We start from the raw sequence: 24,940 nt of genomic DNA, 5'->3' as shown, positions 1-24,940 counted from the left end.
AAGACACACCTGTGAAAACAGGAGAGTCCAGAATATCTTCTGTGTGTTTTTCAAAGGAGATTACAATTGCAGAGAGTTGTGTTGGTCTGTAGAAGGCCTCTGAAAGCAACAGTAGGGGAAATAGGTTTTCTTAGGGCCCGCTCAGATATCACATCTGTCTCCAGCACTAATTGGAACTCACGGCTCCTCGGTAAGGCGGCCACACAGAAAAACATAGCTGTTTTTATGCTAGCAATCAGGAGATGAATGTGAGGCGGTGCACTAGATAAAGGGTCAGATTAAAACCAAACTGGGTAGTATTATCTAATGAATGGAAGGAACTCATCTTCCCTCTCATCAGTGGGTAACTGATATTGTGCATTTACCCCAGTAGCCCGGTACAGACTAACCCAGAGGTAGGCGACCTTTTCCGCTGAAAAAAAATAACTCACCATCTACCTATGAGGAGGTTGGTGTGATGCGTAACACAAGGGAGGTGGAAGCACTTGGCTAGATGTAACCCCCCCCCCCTTTTTCGCACGGAAGTAAGAGACTGAAACCGAGGCTTCTTCAGAAATGTTGATGTGCGACTTAAGTAGTTTTACTTTCAATGCACATACCTTGGAACGTGATTGCAGTGGATGAAAATAATACCTGTTTAACATCTGATCCTAAAAGATGCTTTGTGAGCAGAGTTTTAGTGAGCGACAGGAACTTGGGATCCTTGCAGCCTGATGTCCTCAGGCTGGTTCAGCACAGACAACACAGGCTCATGGAACACATTTCTGTTGCCTGTGGCACCATTTGCATGGTGGCTGCAGGGGCCAGCCAGGATTGCTGGGATCATAGAGGCAGGAGGCAGGACCGCACAGCCAAAAATCCCCCTCATCCGAAAATCCATCGCTGAGAATCCCCCCACCCCAAAATCCACCCCCTTAGAATCTACCCCCACTCCAGAATCCACTGCACAGCACGGCAGCTGCCTACTGGAGTATCCACTCTAATGGCGGCCACCTGGGGGATCCATCATAATGGTGGACAGAAGGGGGTGGGGATTGAATGCTTCCTGCTTGCCGTAGTTCACACAGGCAAACAGGAAGCATTTGCAACCAGGGGGTAAAAAAAAGTCACTAATTTAGCAATTTTCATTCAACCCAGGTTTTGGCCAATCAAATGGGTTAGAGGCGTTTGTGGGTTGAGTTCTGTGGGAACTCCCCCCCCCCCCAACACTTTTAAGAAAGGGTAAGAGAGTATGTATGAAGAATAAACTCAGGCAAAAAGGGGAGGAGAGGAAGAAGAGTTCGGATTTATATCCCACCTTTCTCTCCTGTAAGGAGACTCAAGGTGGTTTACAACTCCTTTCCCTTCCTCTCCCCACAACAGACACCTTGTGAGGCAAGCGGGGCTGAGAGAGTTCTGAGAGAACTGTGACTAGCCCAAGGTCACCAGGAATGTAGGAGTACAGAAACACATCTGGTTCACCAGATAAGCCTCAGCCACTCAGTTGGAGGAGTGGGGAATCAAACTCAGATCTCCAGATTAGAATGCACCTTCTCTTAACCACTACACCATGCTGGCAGAGGCAGCCAGAGGCATGAAAGGCTAGCATGTGCATATCTTACCAGTGCTTCCTCATAGGGATGCCCCCCTGCATAGAGAGCCAAACCCCCCAACTTTTAAAGGGAACATCAACACAGTTCCATATTTACCCCGAGTATGAGAAGTGGCCTTCTCTGCACTTTCCATTTTACACCAGACCTAAGTTAAACCTTCCTGGTTCAAGAGAGGAACTCTGGGATGGCTTCAGGTGGAGCATCTATTACTTGCAGCCACTAAGGAGAGGGGAGAGCTCAGTTCCACATTCAAAATGTTGTCTGGAAGTCCTCCTTTTCCAACCCTTTAAAGGGCACCTTTGCTTTCCCAGCTGGCAAATCCATATCTTTACAGCAGGGGTGGGGAACGTCTGGCCCATGGGCCATATAAGGCCCATGGAATCATTTGGTGTGGCCCTGCCAAGGGAGCTGCAGGAGAGACTTGAAATTCAAACCTGGAAAAGCAGTTGCGAGAAGCAACATCGTCAATACCAGCCAACATCACACACCTCACCAAAGAGAAGCAGCTCCAGCCATCACATTAGGGGTGAGTTAATTGAATGTTCTACCAAATATAGCAGGCTAATGTTTAAGCTGGTAACTTTGTGTGGCCCACAAATGATGTTATAAATATCCAAATGGCCCTTGGCAGAAGAAAGGTCCCCCACCCCTGCTTTACAGTGTGGCTGGGCTGAGAAAGGGAAAGGGAAGGGAAACAGGGGAGGGGTTTCAGGTTGTGGGGTGACCTGTGGAGCAGTGGCATGGAGGCGAGCAGAGGCAGCAATAGCGAGCAGAGGGAGCACGTGGTCAATTATACATTGGTGCTCCACCATGCAGCGAAGGCACTTTTCCTTTGAGGTGGAGCTTTCGTTGCAGACATGCTTGCATTTATGGTGCTGTAGATCCTGGAAGCTCCATGGTTCCTGAGAGTGGGCAAATCTGGTATTTTCCCTTGCTTTGGAGTTTCTGCTCCTTCCAGTCCCATCCCTACCCCCCACAGGCATTTCTGGGGGATTAACAGCACGCTTTTCCTCAAAAGCCAAAAATTAATAATGAGTCGTCACAATAGCAATGTGAAGAATATCAATATAGCCCTGTTTGCACACTTCCACCTCTTCTTCCCTCCCTCTTTTTCCACCCTCCAGGCTCCCACTGCTTTCTCAATGGTGGGGGGGGGGGGAAGCAGGGGCTTGCCCGGTTGTGGCATCCTCCCTCACCACCAATGATTGATTGGGCCTAGCCCACCTACCTTCCAAGATGTCCTGCACTAAAGCAGAAGGAGGGAGCAAGGTTGCACTCTGGAAGAATATCCATATAATTTTTTTTTTTAGCTGTCAATTTTGGAATTGATGGGGAGCGACCCAGAGGTGAGGGCAGGCAAGCTGTGCAGCAGGTAGTGGGAAACCTCCTTGTGCAGTGGTGGGATCCAAAAATTTTAGTAACAGGTTCCCACATGGGTGGTGGGGATTCAGAAAACTGTGAATTGTGCCAAGCGTCAATGGGGCTGGGGCGACGGCCACGGCCCGAGTGAGGGCGGGCATTCTGGGGGGGCCAGAAGGAGCATTCCCTGGGTGGGGGGCTGTGGCAAGGGCTTGCAGCCAAGGCTGCTTGATCCCTAGGGCAGGAAACGAATGCACGCAGGTACAGGCTGCCACACATGTCAGTGCACCTCCTGCTAGACTGCTTCAAGTTCTGCGTGCTACTGCTGAGAGGAGGGGCGTAACTAAGGCAAAAATCATGTGGCAAAATCACCCATTAGTAACCCCCTCTCGGCACACACAAATAATTAATAACCTACTCTCAGGAACCTGTGAGAACCTGCTGGATCCCACCTCTGTCCTTGTGTGTAAACAAGGAAACATGTTCCCCACTCCTGCTGTAAAGATATAGTTTTGCCAGCTGGGGAAGCAAAGGTGCCCTTTAAAGGGCTGGAAAAGGAGGACTTCCCACTGCGACTCTACTGTGGAGCAAAGAGCATCGGGGAAAGTGTTCCATGCATAATAGGCCTGGGTCACTGGGTGTGTGAAAAGGGCCCTCAAGTCACAGCAAGGGGCTTTCAAGGCAAGTGTGAATCAGAGGGGGTTTGCCATGGCCTCCCTTTGCACAGTCTTCATTGACGGTCTCCCATCCAAGTACCAACCCTCCTGGAGTCCTGTGTGCAGTTCTGGAGGCCTCACTGTGAAAAGGATGTGGGTAGAATGGAGAGAGGAAGAGGATCAGGGGCCTGGAGTCCAAGCCCTGCTAGGAATGGCTGAGGGACCTGGGAATGTTCAATCTAGAAAAGAGGAGGTTGGAGGGGGCATGATTGCTCTCTTGGAAGTTTTTGAAAGGCTGCCACTTAGAGGGGGGCAGGGAGACGTTTCCGTTGGCAGCAGGACTTGCAAAAATGGGTATAAGTCTTGTGGAAAGATACTAGCTGGACCTTAGGAAGAATTTTTTTACAGTAAGAATAGTGGAATCGGCTGCCTGGGGAAGTGGTGAACTCCATCTCTTTGCCGGTCTTCAAGCAGCGGCTGGACAAACACTTGTTAGGGGTGCTCTTGACTGATCTTGCATTGAGCAGGGGTTGGACTAGATGGCCTACATGTCCCCTTCCAACTCTGTGATTCTATGCCATCACGTCACAGCTGACATGGCGACCTCAGCAACGGGATTTCTGGGAAAGTGAGAAGTGGAGGCAGTTTGTCATTGCAGTGGCGTAGGAGGTTAAGTGCTCTTGTATCTAATCTGGAGGAACCGGGTTTGATTCCCAGCTCTGCCACCTGAGCTGTGGAGGCTTATCTGGGGAATTCAGATTAGCCTGTGCACTCCCACACACGCCAACAGGGTGACCTTGGGCTAGTTTCAGCTTCTCGGAGCTCTCTCAGCCCCACCTACCTCACAGGGTGTTTGTTGTGAGGGGGGAAGGACAAGGAGATTGTAAACCCCTTTGAGTCTCCTGCAGGAGAGAAAGGGGGGATATAAATCCAAACTCTTCTTCTTCTTCCTCTGCAGAGTCTGCCTTGGAGGTCCCTCTTCCAAGTGCTGATCCTGCTTAACTTCTGAGATTGGACGAGATCAGGGGATACCAAGCTGCCCCAAGTGTGAATGCCCCCAGGGCAAAACTGGTTCTTACCCATTCCCTCCCCACTTGCTCCTCCTGCCAAACTGGAGTGCGTTTCCATGCTCTCCTGTGCAATCATCAGTCAGATCCTTGACTTGGAGAGCTCTGGTTCCTTTTGATCATATTCATCTTAGTATAAGTTAATGTCTATAATAATTACCTATACAGCACAGAACACTTCACACGGTCTCCAGGTTGGCCTCCGAAGGCCAGAGGTTCTCAGGAGCATCTCGGTGTACTCACAGACAGAGCTTGCCCTTCTGGGAGTCTGGATTAGAGACAGCTTATTAAGAAAACGACACCAGAGGAGCCCCAGAGGGTTGGATGATGCCAGGGGTGGAATCAGAACGGAGAAAACAAATGGCAGGCACCAGCTTTCTGGAAGCATGGGGACTTGGTTTTTACTTCTAGCATGCAGCCTGTTTACATCTCAGTGCTAGTGTAAAGGCGACCCAAATAGTGGATATGTTATTGCTGTCTGCTAAACTCAAAATTCTGCAAACTTGGTGGGAGGGAGATAGGCACACACAGTATGGATAGGCTTCCTAGAGCAGCTATTTAATTCTGCGCTCAGGTTTTATTAAATCTTAAATTCCAATTCAGCTATAGTTCAATATGATTGCATTACGTGGCCGTGGTCTGGTAGTTTTTGCTCCAGAGCCAGCATGGTGTAGTGCAGGGGTAGGGAACCTGCGGCTCTCCAGATGTTCAGGAACTACAATTCCCATCAGCCCCTACAGCGTAGCCAGTGGCCATGCTGGTAGAACTGATAGATGTAGTTCCCAGGCCTGGAAAACCTGAGTTCTAGTAGGGACCCCAGGGCCTGAGGCTGACCATTTTCCCATCGTGCCTCTACCAGCATGGGCCAATTGGCTCATGCTGGTAGGGGCTGGGATGGGAATTGTAGTTCCCGAAACATCTGAGATCCTATACCCCTGGTGTAGTGGATAAGAGTAGTGGACTCTAATTTGGAGAACCAGGTTTGATTCCCCATTCCTTCACATGAGCGGCAGAGGCTTATCAGGTGAACCGGATTTGTTTCCCCACTCCTAAATTCCCCTCGCTGAGGTGAACATGCATAGTCACAGTTCATTTCAAGGAGAATCCTCTCTCCAGCCCACCTTATTTTGCCAAAGCGTCCCTTGTGTGGGCAGAGTGCGGGGAAGGGAGGGAAAGGATTTTAGGACTGCGTGACAATGTAGTCAGTGAGATCTCGTTCCTAACATTTCACTTGCATCTGTGGCTGGCATCTTCAGAGGTGTATCACAGAGGTGTATCACAGAGGGGATACACCTCTGAAGATGCCAGCCACAGATGCAGGTGAAACGTTAGGAACAAGATCTACCGGACCATGGCCACACAGCCCAGAAGACCCACAACAACCAGTTGAATCTGGCCATGAAAGCCTTCGACAATACATTGAAGGGAAAGGAGTTTGTAAGTCGCAATAGCCCATTACGCATGGAGCTCTTATCTTGAGCCTGTTCTCTACACAGTGGACTCGTAGCGGGCTCTCCTTGCATTTGTCTGTTTACATGTGAGGAGGCAACCAACAGCCTGCAGCGCAGTTTGTCTGCTGAATTTTGCTGGGCCTCTGCTTCTCCCTTTTAACTCCACCTATCAACAGTCTTAAAGGCACAGAGCTGATATTATCTCCCCAACTCCCTTCCCCTCCGCACACACAAGCACACTCTATCTTTGTATCTCTGCCACCGTAGCAAGAGAAGAGAGAGGCTTGTTTTCAACAGTCTTCTTCCCTGAAATAATGTTTTAAAAGCCCTCTCAGCCATTGGGGAGGGCAAAAGCAGAGCAGGGGAGATGGTGTGGAGCCCAAAGGAGACCCTATTTTGTACTGTTCCTTGCAAAAGCCCTTTGAATCAAAAGATAAGTCTCTCAATTTGTGCACTTTAGAGAAGCAGGAAGGAGCTGGTAGCATGGAGAGTGGGGCAAGGAAGAAGGCTTGCGGGCACCTGGCAAGTGAGGCAGTGCTGTGCTGAGGCTGTGCTGGTGGAGAAGAGACTGAACTCAGATGTTAGAGATGAAGGGGAGTTCCCACCTGTAGATATGAGCAACTGATCTATCGATCTCTTGATCAGTGTACTTAGGGAAGCCAGAAGGAGCCAACAGTATGAAGGGGAGGGGGTTAGGGGGAAAGTCATGCAAAGTGCTGCGAGGGAGTGGGAAGGCTGGCCAGGGTGGAGGGAAGAGGTCTGGGACAAAGCTGTACCCACTGGCAAATCTGTCCTGCTCTGGCAGCGAAGCAAGATTTAAATCATGCTATAAGTGGTTTTGCTTGCAGCAAAGAGAGTGGAAAGTGAAAGTGGAGCTCCAGAAAATACGTCTGTACAAGAAATCTTGCTGTGGTGAACACTGGCCTCCACTACGCAGCAAAGACTTTGTGTGGAATTGGCCTTTGAGTCTCCTTACAGGAGAGAAAGGCAGAGTATAAATCCAAACCACCACCTCCTCCTTCTCCTTCCTCCTCCTCCTCTTCCTCCTAATATTTCACCCGCATCTGTGGCTGGCATCTTCAGAGGCATGTCATGGTCAGATGTGTTTCTCTCTGTGGCACCATGTCTCAGAGAAACACATTTTGTTGTGACAGAGAAACACATCTTGCCAAGACATACCTCTGAAGCCGAAACAGTATCAATCATCAAATAATAAATATGTCAAGTGTATATGTATTCTTAATTCATTATAAAAAGTGTTATAACACTCACTAACATCTTATCCATTTGAATTACAACCTGAAAAATCTGTGTATATGTACACGTTACAAAGGATATATAACAACATTCCTATACACCAGCGGTTCTCAACCTGTGGGTCACGACCCCTTTGGGGGTTGAACGACCCTTTCACAGGGGTCGCCACATATTTCCGATGGTCTTAGGAACTTAGCACAAATAATTTTATGGTTGGGGGTCACCACAACATGAGGAACAGTATTAAAGGGTCGCGGCATTAGAAAGGTTGAGAACCACTGCTATACACCTATGTTTTTATAATTCAAATTGTAATTCAAATGGATAAGATGTTAGTGAGTGTTATTACACTTTTTATAATGAATTAAGAATACATATACACTTGATATATTGATTATTTGGCGATTGATACTGTTTCAGCCCTAGTGTGCTACCTTGTTCTTGCACCATTCCGATACTGCTTTTTTGGCACACTATTGCAATTTGTTCATTGACTATACCTCTGAAGCCGCCAGCTATAGATATGGGCAAAATGTTAGGAGCGAAAACTACCAGATCACGGCCACACAGCCTGAAAAGCCACAACCGCCAGTTGATTTTGGCCATGAAAGCCTTCGACAATACATTCCTATTGATATTTTACACTCTGAAATATTTATAATCCGTCTTTCTGCCTTGCAGTGCTCAATGCAGCAATTGCAATGTGAAGAAAACAAGATAGCGTTACATGAGTATAATAAGATCAGACAACAAAGCTGCCATGATAAAATGACAGCATCCGGCATCTGCCTTTTCCTGCTCCCTAATGCCTTCTAAAATGCTTTTAAAAAAAACTTCACAAAACCTAAGGGCAAGGTTGACTTTTTAAATTCGTGTCAGTAGTGTATTGTGCAATAGTGCTGTCCAGTAGCCCACTTAATTCGTAACACTTTGCAGCTTCTGTCTTCCTACTGACAGTCCCATGCCTACCAGGGTGATAACCCACCGGAACACAGATCTCTTGCTTAAGGGGACCAATTACAGACTTCTTGGAGATAAGACCTTTTGAGATTGTGTGGCTCTGTCCCAAGTGCGCCCCCCCCGTCCCATGTGTGCCCCCCTTGTGTGGCTCTGTCCCATGTGCGCCCCCCGTCCCATGTGCTTCCTCCTTGTGTGGCTCTGTCCCATGTGCGCCCCCCCCCTCAGCTCCATCAAAGTGGACACAAACAGCAGAGATTCAACAGAAGGTTCATACGGTCCTCTTGACTCAGTGGTAAAGCATCTGCTACGCATGCAGAAGGCCCCTGGTTCAATTCCTGGCCTCTGCTGTAAAACAGATGAGACTTCAGGTGATGTGAAAGATCTCTGCCTGAAACTCTGGAGAGCTACTGTCAGTCAGAGGGCACAGTATTGAGTTTGACAGATCAATTGACTCAATGTAGGGCAGCTTCATGTGTTCATGGGTAGGTAGGCTCACGTAAGTGGAGGCAGCCCCTCCACCGCTGAAGGCTTTAAAGACACACACCTCACTGTACTTTGCAAATGCAGCCCCATGCAGATTGTATGCAGGAAGTAATCCTGTACAACTGACTGTTGTGGCCGTGGCCTGGCAGATTTTGCTCCTAACCTTTTGCCTGCATCTATGGCTGGCATCTTCTGAGGCACATGTACCGTGTTTCCCCGAAAATAAGACAGTGCCTTATATTAATTTTTGCTCCCAAAGATGCGCTATGTCTTATTTTCAGGGGATGTCTTATTTTTCTGTGTTCTGTTCGTCGGGCATGCTTCCAAACAAAAACTTTGCTATGTCTTACTTTCAGGGGGTGCCTTATATTTCGCACTTCAGCAAAACCTCTACTACGTCTTATTTTCAGGGGATGTCTTATATTCGGGGAAACAGGGTAATACAGTGTAATAGTGCATGCAACAATACAGAAATCGTCAAGGAAGGTAACACGCCTTTAAACAGTGCAATCCAAACATCAAACCAGAGGGCCAGTATGGTGTGGTGGTTAACAGCAGGTGAGCTCTAATCTGGAGAAACATGTTCGATTCCCCACTCCTCCACATGAGCAGCGAACTCTAATCTGGTGAGCCAGGTTTGTTTCCCCATTCCTACACTTTCCTGCTGGGTGACCTTGGGCTATTCACAGTTCTTTCAGAACTCTCCCAGTCCCCCCGTACCTCACAAGGTGCCAGTTGTGGGGAGAGGAAGGGAAAGTAGTTTATAAGTCGCCTTGAGTCTCCTTACAGGAGAGAAAGGGGGGTATAAATCCAAACTCCTCTTCTTCGAACATCAATAGTCCAAATAGTCCAAGGAGGACCCCCCCCCCCTTGGTTCCGTGCCCCTTTTGTGAAGGTTTTATAATGAGTCCACTTCCTCAGCGTTGATGTTTATAACATGCCCGCCATCTCTTGGGATCACAACATTCTTCAATAAGTTTCTGTTAGAGATCCATTCATTCTAACAGCATGTATTTCTCTTACGTGTGGCTAAGAATTGAGTTGCATGCATGCAATTCAATTCTTATTCTCGCATAAGATGGAAACACGCAGTATAAATGAATGGATATCTAAAAGAAACTTGTTGAAGAATGTTGTGATCCCAAGAGATTGCAGGCATTTTGTAAACATCAGCACTTGGACTCTTTGGATTATTTATGTTTGATGTTTGGATTACATTATTTAAAGGACTGTTACCTTTCCTTGATGATTTTTCTTTATTTCATGCATTATTACACTGTACATTTATAGACGTGGCTCCATGAGTCTTATGAGTACTGGAGCTTTTATGTAGTCTTAGATATTTGGATTTGCTGTTCACTGTTGTTTTTAGTACTTTGATCTTCAGAGGCATGTCACGGTGAGACATGTTTGGAGAAACACACCTTACCAGACCACAGCCATACAGCCTGGAAAACTGGATTCTGGTTGTGAAAGTCTTCAACAATACAAATCTGTATGAGATGACCTGAAAAGACATTGTTTGGCAGCGATGCCAATATATTCAGGCATTTTGATAAGACATTTTTTTTAAAAAAAATTGAAGTATGTTATTGGCTGTCAATGTTCATCTGAACCATCTCAACCAAGGCTGAGGACATTGTGAAAAGGTCAGGAGCTGCGTAGTTTGGCTCTAAGTATACCTTTTTCAGGATAAAGATTTGAGAATTCATCTGCCATTTCCTGAACTGTCTTTGTTGTGAAGGAGGAGGAGGAGAAGGAGGAAGAAGAAGAAGAGTTTGGATTTAGATCCCCCCTTTTTCTTCTGTAAGGACACTCCAAATCCAAATCCAAATCCAAAACCTTTATTAGGCATAAAAAGTAAGGACACTCAAGGGGGCTTACAATCTCCTTTCCCTTCCCCCCGCCCCACAACAAACACCCTGTGAGAGAGCTCCAAAGAACTGTGACTAGCCTAAGGTCACCCAGCTGGCATGTGTTGGAGTGCAGAAGCTAATCTGGTTCCCCAGATAAGCCTCCACAGCATAAGTGGCAGAGCAGGGAATCAAATCTGGTTCTCCAGATTAGAGTGCACCTGCTCTTAACCCCTACGCCATGCTGGGTCCTGGTGCCCACTTAGTTCTGTCCCTAAAGCACTAAGACTCAAGTGCAGTATCCTGGAACAGAAATGGTGGATGAATTCTCTAATCTGGTGTCACCTTTAACCTGAAAATAGTGTTGAGCTCATCCTGGGCAGGTGTGTCATGAGAGCATGCACCCTCAGCTTGCTCAGCGTCGCAGATGTTTTCATTTCTTTGGTCTTGGTTGTTTCTCCCTGTGGCCACACAGTGAGCAACCCTTCCGTTTCTTCGGAAACTGAAACCAAATGGCATCTCTCTCTCCAAGAAAGAGCTAGCCCTGGCCTCTCCCTCCCTTGCTGGTGCAGCAGGTGCTTTCGAAGAGCCCTGGAGGCATCACCTTTCCATCTGCAGGGAGCGTCTCATTCGGGAGCACCTGCCTCCAGCATAAGAGGATGTTTGGCTCGATAGCTTCCAGCATTCCATGACCGGCTGTGCTCCGTGGCAGCCATTTTGTGGTGGCGTGGGCCACCCATTGTCCAATGCCCACACTCAGTGAGGTGGGTGACCCAGAATCACCTCAAATGAGGGTCGATGCTGGAGTTTTTGAAAAATGTGTCTGTGTCCTTTTCTCCTTCCTTGAAGAGCATTTGTGGACACACCAACACAGCCCAGTACCAAAGTTATTATTGATTGATTGATTGATTGATTGATTGATTGATTGATTGATTGATTGATTGATTGATTGATTGATTGATTGATTGATCGATCGATCCACTTATATACCGCCCTCCCCTGGAGGGCTCAGGGTGGTTCACAACAATAACACCAAACAAGTGGATAGATAAAATACCGTACAAAGTACTGGTCCTCAGGTTAAATACAGCGCTCAAATTACCATAACCATTTTAAAATACAGATGGCGTCCGGCTACTAAACTCCTCTAAGAGGAGTTTACTCCTCTAAACTCCTCTAACAGCGGGCCTTAGTTGTTAGTTAGTTGAAATTAGTTCAAGACTGTATCCTCTAGGCCAGGGGTAGGGAACCTGCGGCTCTCCAGATGTTCAGGAACTACAATTCCCATCAGCCCCTACCAGCATGGCCAATTGGCCATGCTGACAGAGGCTGATGGGAATTGTAGTTCCTGAACATCTGGAGAGCCGCAGGTTCCCTACCCCTGCTCTAGGCATAGGATTGCCAGCTCCGGGTGGGAAAATACCTGGAGATTTTGGGAGTGGAGCCTGAGAGGGGGAGAGGCAGGACTTTGATAGGGTATGATAATGCCACAGAGTGCACCTTCCAAGGTGGCCATTTTCTCCGGGTGAATTGGTCTGTGTCACCTGAAGAATGACTGTAGTAACAGGAGGACTCCACACACCACTTGGAGGTCAGCAGTGCTATCTTGGCAAAGTATCCCTCCCTAATGGAAGAGAGGATGGAAAGCTCTCCCTGGCAAGCCGTTGGATGAATCAGAACCAGGGGCAAACTCCTCCTTGGCGTGCCCCCAGTGATAATATCTGCAAACGCCGGCTGGATTTTCTCCCTTTAAATGCAGCGCACAGTTTGGGGTGGGGGCTCACAAGGGCTGGAAAGGGGGTTAGCAATGCAAGGAACATTGTTCCAGACCGGCTGAGCTGAGGGGGGATGATTAACCCCTCTCTCCTTAGCATAAATCTGACTCCCCTTACTCCCGGCCTCAGCTGCTCCGAGGGGTCGATATGTTACAGACAGGTGTTTGGAAGGCCTTGCGCCACAAAGGCTTGCGCACCACACCCACCCCCTGAATAAAAGCAAGGAGAGGGCTTGGCTGGCCCCCTCCCCAGCTCAAGTGCCCCCCTCCCGCTCTGGAAAGGTGCGGGCAATTATTGTCTAGACGTGGCTCCCGGGGAACCCGATGGTGTAATGTGTAAAGTTCCCACGGGGGACACCCGCCTGCCTCTTTGCTACAACAAAGGGAGCCCTCCAGTCGCTCTTGCATGCCAAGATGCAAGGAGCACAAAGGAAGAGATGGTGGAGGGGTGGGGGCTTGGCGTGGAGGGCTGAGGGGAGGGAGCAGAGGAAGAGGGAGGAGGACCCTCCCTTTTTCCCCCATCCCAGGCTTGTCCGGCAGCTAATCCTGACTCCATTGGAGGGGTGTGTAGGAGAGGAATCAGAGAGTCACAAATACTGGCCCAGCTGGATTTGATTTGGGTGAATCATAGAGGTGGGGCTCTTTGAGAGTAAAGGGGTCCATTTTGTTGACAGAGGTGCTTAGAGGGTGGGGGAAGGGGAATGGCACTCACTGTGCCTTATTATGATTACAGAACGGACTCTGGTGAGCTCTTCTCTTTGGCAGGACTGGCCCACTGACCTTGCAAGCGTTATGCTAATCTTTGGAGTCTGGAGCTGTTTCTAGGCAGAAGCTTTGATGGGTGTGAGGCAGGCTGGCCCTTCCGAAAAAGAGCACTGGAGTGGTTCCATTTTCCTTCTGTGCAGTTGAGGTTCTTCTTGCACAGAGCGAAAGGACTGCCCTGCAGTGTTAGACCAAGGTGTTATCTCGCCTAGCCTCCTGTCTCCATTGCCAGCCAGGCATGAAGGTGATGGCTTTCCATGTTGTTTGCCCCAGTCTGTATTATTCAATGGTATACTGCTTCTGAATAGGGAAGCTCCATTTGACAACGATATAATTCATGGTAGGCCTCTCCTCGGGTCATTTGTCTAATCCAGGGATCCCTAACATGTCTGCTGACACCTTTTCTTGCACCCACCAAATGCTTTTAGGTAGGTCCAGGTAGGGTGCTTGCCCAGCAGGCCTCTGATGCAGCATTGGAGATTTGGTTGGCTAATCAGATTTTTAAAAATGTTGCTTTGGCAGCCACTCCCTACTGGGTCTAGTGCAGGGGTGTGCAACCTGCGGCTCTCCAGATTTTCATGGACTACAATTCCCATCAGCTTCTGCCATGGTGGCTGATGGGAATTGTAGTCCATGAACATCTGGAGAGCCACAAGTTGCAGACCCCTGGTCTAGTGGATTGGGAAGACCCAAGTCTATATATCTGTAACACATATTAGGTGGCACTGGTTGGTCGCTATCTCTCTGCTTAGACCTGCTCACAAGCATATTGAGATAATACAATGGGAGGGAAAGAAAGCTGCCAATCTCCAGGTGGCGCCTGGAGATTTCCCAGAATTACAACCAATCTCCAAGCTATAGAGATCAGTTCCCCTGGAGAAAATGGCTGTTTTGGAGGTGGGCATTATATCCTGCTGAAGTCCTTCCCATCTTCAAACCCTGCCCTCCTCAGGTTCTCCTCCCAAATTGTCCACGGATTTCCCAAGCCTGGAGTTGGCAGCCCTAAAAGGAAACCACACTGTTAGCCCCACATTCCTTGGGGAAAGGATGAGATAAAAACGTAACTGTAATAACAACTAGTCTGCAGGGCTCTGAGGTAGGGAGACAACCACTAGATTAGATGGCTTTGTAAAAGGATTAGACCAGGATTCTCCAACCTTTCTGAACCTGCAGGTACATTTGGAATTCTGACAGGCACAGTGGGCACAGCAACAAAATGGCTGCCACAAAATGGCTGCTACCGGAGGCTGTCAGCCATAAAAGGATTGCCGTCGCTGAACTTCAGTAACACAGTATGGATCCTTGTGCTGGGTTGGGAGCAGCTGCCAAAGCAACATTTTTAGAAAATCTGCTTAGCCAACCAAATCTCCAATGCTGCATCGGAAGCCTGCTGGGCAAGCGCCCTACCTGGACCCACCTAAAACAAGGTGACCAGACGTCCTGCTTTTGGTGGGACAGGGCGGGAAACAGGGGAGCGCCCCAGAAGGCAGTGCGGCAGCCTCCCGTGCTGCCGCACTGCCTTCTGGGGCGCTCCTGTTTCCCGCCCTGTGACAGGAACAGGAAACCGGGGAGCGCCCCAAAAGGCAGTGTGCTCCTGCGGCCGCACGCACATGCACGCGCACGTCCCACATTTAAAACGTGAAAATTTGGTCACCTTAACCTAAAAGCATTTGGTGGGTGCAAGAAAAGGTGTCGGCATATGGGTGGCTGCCCTCCTCCACCACAACCAAACAACTTTTTTTTTTGCACCAGGCCTTGAAGTCAATGTGGGGGTAGGGAAGGGGGGTAGGGAAGGAGGAGGGGTGTGTGGATGGAACGCCTGGTTCTGAAGACGTTTTGGGGGAGAGAGCTGTGCGAATTTATTCCCCAAAACCGCTTTTACAACACCCTCAAGACGTTTTATGTCTGCTGTGCGGAAATTACCGCTGTCTCTTTTACAGCAAGGCTTGACAGATGCACCATTTGGTGCGCAATTAGACCTGCCCTGCCCTTGTTCCTTGCAGCCTTATTATTATTATTGCCATTCTTATAAAACATATTTATTGTTTATAAAAGGCCTAAAATTGCTAGGTACTATATGCACTGTTTAATAGTAAAGCAAACTGTTCCTGAAGGCTTGCAGTCTGAAGTGTAAAAACAGCACTCTTTCAAGAGGAAAAGAGGGGGAATCAAAGGGCAGGCAGGTCAGTCAGGGAATGGGTGGGGGACACAGCTTGGCAGGTGCTGCTCTAAGCTTCAGGTGGCAGTTCAAGCTGAACAGGAAATCTGGGGTTTAACCGTATCTACATTTGCATGTGGATTTAGCTTTGGGACCTAGAGGCTCAATCCTGACGCGCAAGCTCATTCCCAGTGCCTGAGCATCACTTTGGGATATGTGAAGTAACACCAGAGTGCCTCTGGGTGTACACAGAGTTTGTTTCTAGAAGCTCAGTCAGTCCACCCATTTTCTGGATTCCTGGGCAGAGTCCCAGAGGCTCATGAGAAACGAATTTTTAAAGCAGCCCAAATCCCTGCTTGCTTTGTGTTCAGCGGCAATCTGACGTGGGCAGGAGGCGCACAACATTTTGGAAGGATCGTGGCCAAGTCTGGCAGGTTCCTCTTGGGAGGAAGCAGCGAGAGAGAGAGAGAGAGAGAGAGAGGGAGGGAGAGAGAGCACTCTTCTGCAGACCCTATGCACTCACTATAAATCACACCCACTTGGCCTTATTGATTTATAAATGGTGGGTAAAAATTACTCTGTCATCTTTCACTTTCCCCCCCATCCCTGTGTATCAGTTGCCAAGAGACAGGCGGCTGGTGGCGTTGCAGAAGGGTTCTGCACCTGGGCTGCCGAACCTCCAGTCCCTTCGACAGCCGCGCGACAGAAATCCATCAGATCGCGCCTTCGCTCGGGAAGGGGCGATGGTGGGCGTGTCATTCCCTGAATTTCTGCCTGAAGTGCTCTTGTTGCAGCAAACAGCCGCCTGGCTAACTGCCAGCAGCATTACTTCAGGCTGAGCATCGGTGAAGGTGGGGCATTCTTCGGTTTCCTTTCCAGACCTGTGGAAATCCCACCTCTTGCGGTCAGGTGAGCTTTGCAAAACTTAAGTTCCTAGGCTGAATCAGGGCTCTTTGAGAAACCTTCTCAGCAAATCAACTAACGCAGCACATTAAAAATGTCTAGTCACAAGTCAGTTATCATGAGTCATCTATCACCTAGGGTTGCCAACCTCCAGGGGGAACCTGGCAATCTCCCGAATTTCCACTGTTCCCCAGAAGACAGAGCTCGGTTCCCATGATGGAACACTCTGCCTAAGGCCTGGGCCCTGGGGGACCTAATGCAGTTCCTCAGGGCCTGCAAGAACGAGCTGTTCCACCAGGTCTATGGATGAGGCACCTATACTCTTTTCTACCAGAAGATGACAGTAGAATTGTGTATTCATCCACTAGATCAGTGATGGAGAACCTTTTCGAGACCGAGTGCCCAAACTGCAACCCAAAACCCACTTATTTATCGCAAAGTGCCAACACGGTGAAGCAACCATGCAACGCTATGAAAGGGTGAATCACGACCCTAGGAGGGTTTACTCAGAAGCAAGCCCCATTGCCAGCAACCAAGCTTACTCCCAGGTAAAGGATCGTGCCCAGGCCAGCCTAGATGTGTGTGTGTGTGTGATTTTCTGCCCCTCCTCAATGATGAACTCTGGACGCGTGTGCCCACAGAGAGGGCTCTGAGTGCCACCTCTGGCACCCGTGCCATAGGTTCGCCATCACTGCACTAGATGCTAGACCTTCTTTGTTCTGGAATGCTCCCCTTGGGTCCTAGTGCCTACCCAGCTATGTCCCCAAGGCGCTAGGACCAGTGGTGGGATCCAAAAATTTTAGTAACAGGTTCCCTCGCCAGCCCCCCCTCAGCAAAGGGGGCAGAGGCGTACCTAGGCAAACCTGAGCCCTGGGCAAAACCTGAGTTGGATTGCCCCCCTCCCCCATGGGCAGCCACCCCACCACAACCCCCCAATTTTTTTTTTGCCCCAGGTCACCTCTAAATCATCATCCCATTATAGAAAATGCCCCAACTCACAAATCTGAACACAGCAATGGTGAAACACACAGGTTCTTTGATAGAGACTGGTGAGATAAAAGGTACGAAAGGCTGAGAATCAATGAATTGCAGTACCTGAAAGGGATTAACCCAGTTCAGGGAGTTACATTATTAGTCGCAATTGCTATATGGAACATTCACGTTCAAAGGCAGTATGCTTCTCAGGGAGGTGAGGGCGTGGAGATGGAAAAGCGGACCCAATTAGTAACCCCCTCTCGGCACACACAAATAATTAGTAACCCACTCTCGGGAACTGGTGAGAACCTGCTGGATCCCACCTCTGGCTAGGACCCAAGCGGAGCATTCTAGAACAAAGAAGGACCAGCATCTGGCCGATGAATATACAATTCCGCTGTCATTTTTCGCTGGAAAAGAGTATAGCGGGGTACCATCTAAGCAGCCTCCTTCCTCTCTGCCCCCTCAGTGGAGTTTTAGCAGGGTTAGGGTAGGGGTATTTGTTGTAAAGGTATATTATTGCCATCTGGGCTAACCGGTCTATCTATGGGTTGGCCCTAAACTGGGAAATGTTTATTTTATTTTATTTTTTATTTTTTTATCTATCTATCTATCTATCTATCTATCTATCTATCTATCTATCTATCTATCTATCTATCTATCTATCTATCTATCTATCTATCTATCTATCTATCTATCTATCTATCTATCTATCTATCTATCTTTCTTTCTTTCTTTCTTTCTTTCTTTCTTAAACTTTTATACCGCCCCATCCCCGAAGGGCTCCGGGCGGTGTACAACATATGGAAATAACAATATAAGACAGTTAAAACGTTTAAAAGCAGCGATAAAAACCGTAAAAATTAATTCTAATAATTATACGATAGATCTCAATAAGATGAAAATATGAGTGGCGTCCAGCATTCTAGTTTTAATATTCCCTCCCCCCAAAAGGGAGGAATGGTGAGTCTCATTTATTATTTAATGGTTTTAATTGTGATTTTATATGTTGTGAGCCGCCCTGGGCCTGCAACGGGAAAAATGGCCTAGAAATGTAATGTAATAAATTTGGGAAAAAATGGCTGCTATGGAGAGTTGCCACAATGGAATTATACTCTGCTGAAGTCCTCTCCTAACCTTGTCCTCCAGCTTCAAAACTCCAGGGCCCAGACTGGAGTTGGCAACCCTATGAAATTTGCATTTGTGCAAGCCTGTGTTTATCAACATAGACGTGTGATACCGATATATACTATACATATTATATCGATAACAGTAGACAAATCACAAAGATTGGAAAAAACCAGTCCTCTTACAGAAGCATGCATATGGTTAGTTCTGAAAACCAAAAGTCTTCATTAGCTAGAACTTGCAAATTACTTACGTCATCGGGTTGGAAGGTGCAGTTCAGCCACTGACCATATGGACCTGAAACTTGCTTTCAGGATTTGTTGTTGTTGTTTTTTTTTCCGGTGGTTTTGCAGAGACATCTGCCAAAGACAGCCTCAGATATCATGATTCCATGTGGCATCCTCGCCAGCCCTTGGGGCCCGCATGGCAGTGTTGCCTGGCGCTCTGAATCGAACGGGTATTTTCCTGCTTCAGAATAAAAAAAGCCATCTGGCAGCCTGGGGTGAGCTCAGCTGGCCCAGGGGGAGGCGTAAATTGAAACGTCCTCTCCTCCAACAGCTTGAGGGTGACTCAGCCCCACTGGCTGAACCAGGAGGACGTCATATGAATGACATTCAAAACCAGACCCGGGTGGCTGCTCTCCCGCTCCCTTGGCTGCGGTTACTGGAGCCTCTTTGGCTGCAACCTGGGCCTATTGTGGTGATTGACGCCACCTGCCAGTTGGTGGCCCGGCTGACTGGCCCCCCCCCCCCCCCCCATGATCCCATTTCATTCATCAGGTTGAAACTGGAGAGGCCTGCCAGTTCCCCTGCCCCTGAGCTCCTGCGAGGACAGCCACATGTGTGAAGGGTGGGAGCAATAATAACAACAACAATAATAATATAATAATAATAATATTGTAATAATAATAATAATATAAGAAGAAGAAGAAGAAGAAGACGAAGACGAAGACGAAGAGGAGGAGGAGGAGGAGGAGGAGGAGGAGTTTGGATTTATACCCTACCTTTCTCTCCTGTAAGGAGACTCAAGATGACTTACACACTCCTTTCCCTTCCTCTCTCCACCACAGAACACCTTGTGAGGTAGGTGGGGCTGAGAGAGTTCTGAGAGAAATGTGACTGGCCCGAGATCACCCAGCAGGAATGTAGGAGTGAGGAAAACATATCGGGCTCACCAGGTAAACCTCTGCCGTTCAGGTGGAGGAGTGGGGAATCAAAACCCAGTTCTCCAGATTAGAAGCCACCTGCTCTTAACCACGCTGGCTCTCCACACACAGGCTCTGTTTAAAGGAGCGATCAGCAACTGGTAGACCTTGGGCCAAATCTCTGTTATCTAGACATAGGACCTGCTAAATGTTCTCCCCTCCTCCCCATTGTATGCCTTAATAAAACGTTGTTAGTGTCAACAGCTAGAGTTGGTATCCTTTTGAGTCCGGCTCCCTCCTTGAGGCTCTAAAAGTTAATAGGAAATGGATGCGCCTGATCTTTAGTGCGTGTCCTATAAGTGTGTGAGAATGAAAGTGCCAGTTTTGTCTTTTAAGAAGCATCACCCTCTCGGCTTAACGTACCTTATCATTGTTTTTCAACCACTAGCAAGCAGAGGAGGGTCCCTTGCCTTGTGCAGTGAATAGGGAAGAAAGTGGGTCTTATTGTTGCCAATTGGGAGCTGGGAATTCATGGAGATTTTAGGGAGGAGAGCGACCTCAGCAAGGTGTGAGGCCATAGAATTCACTCTTCAGCCAGCGTGGTGTAGTGGTGAAGAATAGGTGGATTCTAATCTGGAGAACCAGGTTTGATTCCCCACTCTTCCATCTGAGTGGTAGAGGCTTACCTGGTGAACTAGATGTGTTTCCGCACTCCTACATTGCTGCTGGGTGACCTCGGGCTAGTCACAGTTCTCTCAGAACTCTCAGCCCCACCTGCCTCACAAGGTGTCTGTTGTGGGGAGAGGAAGGAGAAGGAGTTTGTAGGCCACTTCAAGTCTCCTGTGGAGGTTTATCTGGGGAGTTCAGATTAGCCTGTGCACTCCCACACACACCAGCTGGGTGACCTTGGTCTAGTCACAGCTTTTCAAAGCTCTCTCAGCCCCATCCACCTCACAGGGTGTTTGTTGTGAGGGGGGAAGGGCAAGGAGATTGTAAGCCCCTTTGAGTCTCCTTGCAGGAGAGAAAGGGGGGATATAAATCCAAACTACTCCTCCTCCTCCTCCTCCTCCTCCTCCTCCTCCTCCTCTTCTTCTTCTTCTTCTTCTTCTTCTTCTTCTTCTTCTTCTTCTTCTTCTTCTTCTTCTTCTTCTTCTTCTTCTTCTTCTTCTTCTTCTTCTTCTTCTTCTTCTTCTTCTTCTTCTTCTTCTTCTTCTTCTTCTTCTTCTTCTTCTTCTTCTTCTTCTTCTTCTTCACCACTGCCATTTTCTCCAGGGGAACTAGTCTTTATAGGTCTGGAAATCGGTTGTAATTCTGGAAGATCTCCTGGCCTCTCACCTGGGTTTTCCAAATGGGCCACATAGCATACCCTCAGTACTGTCACAGGCCAGGGAAACAGCACTGAAGGTGAAGGCCGAAGCCCTCTCTCCATGTCCGCCATAGTGACAAAGAGACCCTAATCTTTCCTCATGCACCAAAAATGGCCATTTAAGTTCTTGGGGGCACTAAATGTTCTCTTTGTGGAATTATATATTTCTGGGAGTAGGGAATTCTTAGCACCTCACCAAACTATAATCCCCAGGATTTTTTTGGAAAACCATGACAGCCAAGATGGTATCAAGCTATCCCAGGTTTGTAGTGCCAATAAGGCTGACATTATCTACCTACAACAGAATTCCAGCTTGGCACCAACAGGTGGGTGAACAGATCCTAATCTATAGGAGAGAAATAGGATCTTGATCTATGGAATACATAGCAACATGCAAGAAGCAAACATACATTTTAGCCTACAACAATCTGATTGTGTAGCACTGCTCCTAATGGTGTAGCGCAGGGGTGTCAAGCATGCAGCTCAGGGGCTGGATCTGGTCCCTTGAGAGGATTCATCAGGCCGCCAGCTTGCTGAGGCAACCCCTTCCCCCCTGAATCTGGCCTGGTGAACTCACTGCGGGCTTGCCAATTCAGGCACTTACCCACCCACCCTACTCCTGGTTTGGTTTGTGGCGCCTACTGTGGCCTTGCCTGTACAGGCACCCACCCCTGAGTTGGCCTGGTGAGCTTGCTGCAGCTTTGCCAGCCCAGGCAAGCCAATCTAGCTTGTTGAGCCCCCTGCAGGTTCACCAGTCAGTCAGTCAGTCAGCCCCATCCCACCCCACCCCCGCATCTGATCTGGCTGGGCAAGCCTGCACTCACCTGCCACCCTGCCCACGATCTGGCCTGGCGAGCCCACAGGTAGCCACAGTGGTGGGATCCAAAATTTTTAGTAACAGGTTCCCATGGTGGTGGGATTCAAACTGTGGCGAAGGACCAATGGGGCTGGGCAGGGCATGACCGGGGCGTGGCCAGGCATTCCGTGGGCGGGGCATTCCTGGGCGGGGCTCTGGCCAGGACGCAGCCGCTTCTCTGGTCCTTGGGTGGGAAACGAATGCACGCAGGCGCAGGCTGCCACGCACGCCGGTGCACCTCCTGCTAGACTGCTTCAAGTTCTGCGCACTACTTCTGAGGAGGAGGAGGGGCGTAACTAAGGCAAAAATCACGTGGCAAAATCACCAATTAGTAACCCCCTCTCGGCACACACAAATAATTAGTAACCTACTCTCGGGAACTTGTGAGAACCTGCTGGATCCCACCTCTGTGTAGCTACCACCAACCCCGCTGTTAATTTGACCTGGCAAGCCATTCCTCCAGTGCTGATCTGGACTGGTGAGCCTGTTGGGGGTCACTAGCCTCCTCCACGAGCCCCGCCTGGCCAAATTTATGTCATATCCGGCCCTCATAACAAATGAGTTTGACGCCCCTATTCCAGTGGTCATGGGAGATCATACTGGGAAAAGGGACAGACCATAATAGAGCAAATGTGGAATCCTGCTGAACAATTTTTCCAAGCCCTCTACAAATGCCCCCTCATTTATTCAGCAGAAGTCACAGAGGAATTCTCTCTGGCAGTGAAAGAAGAAATAAAACAGCTGGCTTCCCTCAGTGGCCAGAATCCTGTGCCTAGAAGATGTGAGGTTTAATGGGGAGGTTTCAAAATAATTAAGATTTTATAGGAAAGTTCTGGGGTTCAGTCCAATGACGCCTCCCTCCTCTCTTCTGCTCCACCTCTAAGAACCTTCAAGAGCTCCAAACAACCTTTTAGACTCCTGTTAATGAGGAGAAATGTTTGTAGCACTTCTTAAAAGGGAAGTTATTGCTAACAAAGTTTTTCCACAAGTTAATGAATCTGTAGCTGGGGAGGGCCCTTAAAATGGAAAGAAAGATAGCCAAGGTTTGTGTGGAGCAGTGTTAAGAACATAAGAACTAGCCTGCTGGATCAGACCAGAGTCCATCTAGTCCAGAACTCTGCTACTCGCAGTGGCCCACCAGGTGTCTTTGGGAGCTCACGTGCAGGATGTGAAAGCAATGGCCTTCTCCTGAGCACCTGGTCTGCTAAGGCATTTGCAATCTGAGATCAAGGAGGATCAAGATTGGTAGCCATAGATTAACTCTTGTTACTCTTTGTTTCAAGAACGGTTTTGTTTCCTACAGAATACACATTTCCTTTCTTCCGCCACCATCAAACAGGTTCAGCAGGTTTTGGAAGCTGCACAACAAACCTACACAACCTGTGTGGCCAGAGAGAAGAGTGGTGTGAATGTACACCCCACAATCAGCAGTGCATCTTTCCAACCAAAATTGATTTACTTTTTTTTAAAAAGTGATCACTTTTCTCCAGCCTAAAATACCTAAGCAGAAGACTGCCCAGGTGCCAAATGCAAAACACTCTGAGACCTTTAGAAGAAGACCAGGATTGGAATAAATGAATCCAAAACATACAGCAGTGGTTTGCTCCCTAATATTGGTTACGGTCACCCATTTTCTAAGGTCTTGCCCATTTCTACAGACATGTTTTCCTTAACTTTTTAAAGTTTTTTCCTCCATCCTTGATCTCAAGGACGAAATCTGTATATCACAAAAGTTTACATGCTGCAGTCCAAATCAATATTGGCGCTTTCGTGTCACATTTTGCTTCCTTTTTCTCATAGCACCACAAGGTGGCAGTGTTGCTTTCTTTTGCTTTCAGCTTCCGGGGGAGAACTCTGGATAACTTCTTTTTTTAATGAGAATTTTTATTTATTTTACATATCTAAATAGCACAGCCATAGAAAGATAAAGAAAAGATCTCTATCTAATCCCCCCTCCCCCTTATAATAATAATAATTCTAAATTAAAAGAAAAGAAAAAGAACACATACACAAACACCTACACATATATTGTTGTTGTTGTTGTTGTTGTTGTTGTTTGTTTGTTTGTTTGTTTGTTTGTTTGTTTGTTTGTTTGTTTATTTATTTATTTATTTAACTTTTATACCGCCCACCCCCGGAGGGCTGGTGCCTTCCCAGCTACCACACTAAGGATCCAAGCATAAATCCAACTCTGTACTTATAATTAATAAGTATAACTTTTCACCATCACAGGCAGCATGGAAGGGTGCCACTTTTGTGAGTCGGTGTGAGCCCTGCTCTAGCAAGCCGTTCCTGTGGTCAAGAGCACGCTTCTTCTCACCCTGTGCAACAGTAGAATCAGAGAATCATAGAGTTGGAAGAGGCCCTCAGGGCCATCAAGCCCAACCCTCTGCCATGCAGGAACACACAGAGGACTCCTGACATATGTCCATCCAGCCTCTGTTTAAAAACCTCCAAAGAAGGAGACTCCACCACTCTCCGAGGCAGTGAATTCCACTGTCAAACAGCCCTGCCAGTCAGAAATGTTTAGGTGGAATCTCTTTTCCTGCACCTGGAATCCATTACTCTGTGTCCTAGTCTCTGAGGCAGCAGAAAACTTTGCTATACCGGTATAGCAAAGTTTCCAGCCGACTATGAATAAGGAAGCTCCTGGTGAATGTCACCTTGTTCATGAACTCACTCTATGGCCACTGGCCAGCCTGTTTATCTCTGTGTGCACGCACACACACACCCGCACAATAGGGAGGATAAGAAGACCCCTGCTGAATCTGACCAAGGGTCTGTGTAGTTCAGCCAGGGCTGGTTCCAGCTGTTGGAGGGAAGCCTTAGCAAAATGCATCGGTCTTTTCATTTGCAGAGGAAATACCACCTGCTGAGGGGTGTGCATGAGTGAATTAGAGTCTGCCAAGTGGCAGTGGCCACCCAAGCAGCGACACTTGGGCCTGCCCACTGATGTTGTAGCAGCATATGAGCCCACATGTTACGTGGCGGTGATGTCGGTGTTTTTCCCACGGGGCGGACTTGTGTAGTTTTCCCACTACAGCTGCAGCTTCTGGAGATATACTGTTACCCTTAGAAAAAAAGTAGGGGATAGAGACTTCCTTTTAAAAAAAATTAAGACTGGGGATTCAGAGAATCTGATGCACAGATTGTCATAACATTAGAGCAATAGAATTATATTCCACTGCCATTTACA

The 24,940-nt window shown here is 48.1% G+C and overlaps 1 protein-coding gene across 2 annotated transcripts in view; it reads left to right on the top strand.

Annotated features, from left to right (window-relative positions):
* Positions 1-24,940, top strand: part of LMNA (lamin A/C) — a 143,082-nt gene that overhangs the window by 17,525 nt on the left and 100,617 nt on the right. The gene's annotated exons all lie outside the window — the stretch shown is intronic.

The sequence above is a fragment of the Sphaerodactylus townsendi genome, linkage group LG01 (assembly GCF_021028975.2).
Source record: "Sphaerodactylus townsendi isolate TG3544 linkage group LG01, MPM_Stown_v2.3, whole genome shotgun sequence".
NCBI classification, from domain to species: Eukaryota; Metazoa; Chordata; class Lepidosauria; order Squamata; family Sphaerodactylidae; genus Sphaerodactylus; species Sphaerodactylus townsendi.
This window is presented reverse-complemented; position numbering and strand designations above follow the sequence as displayed.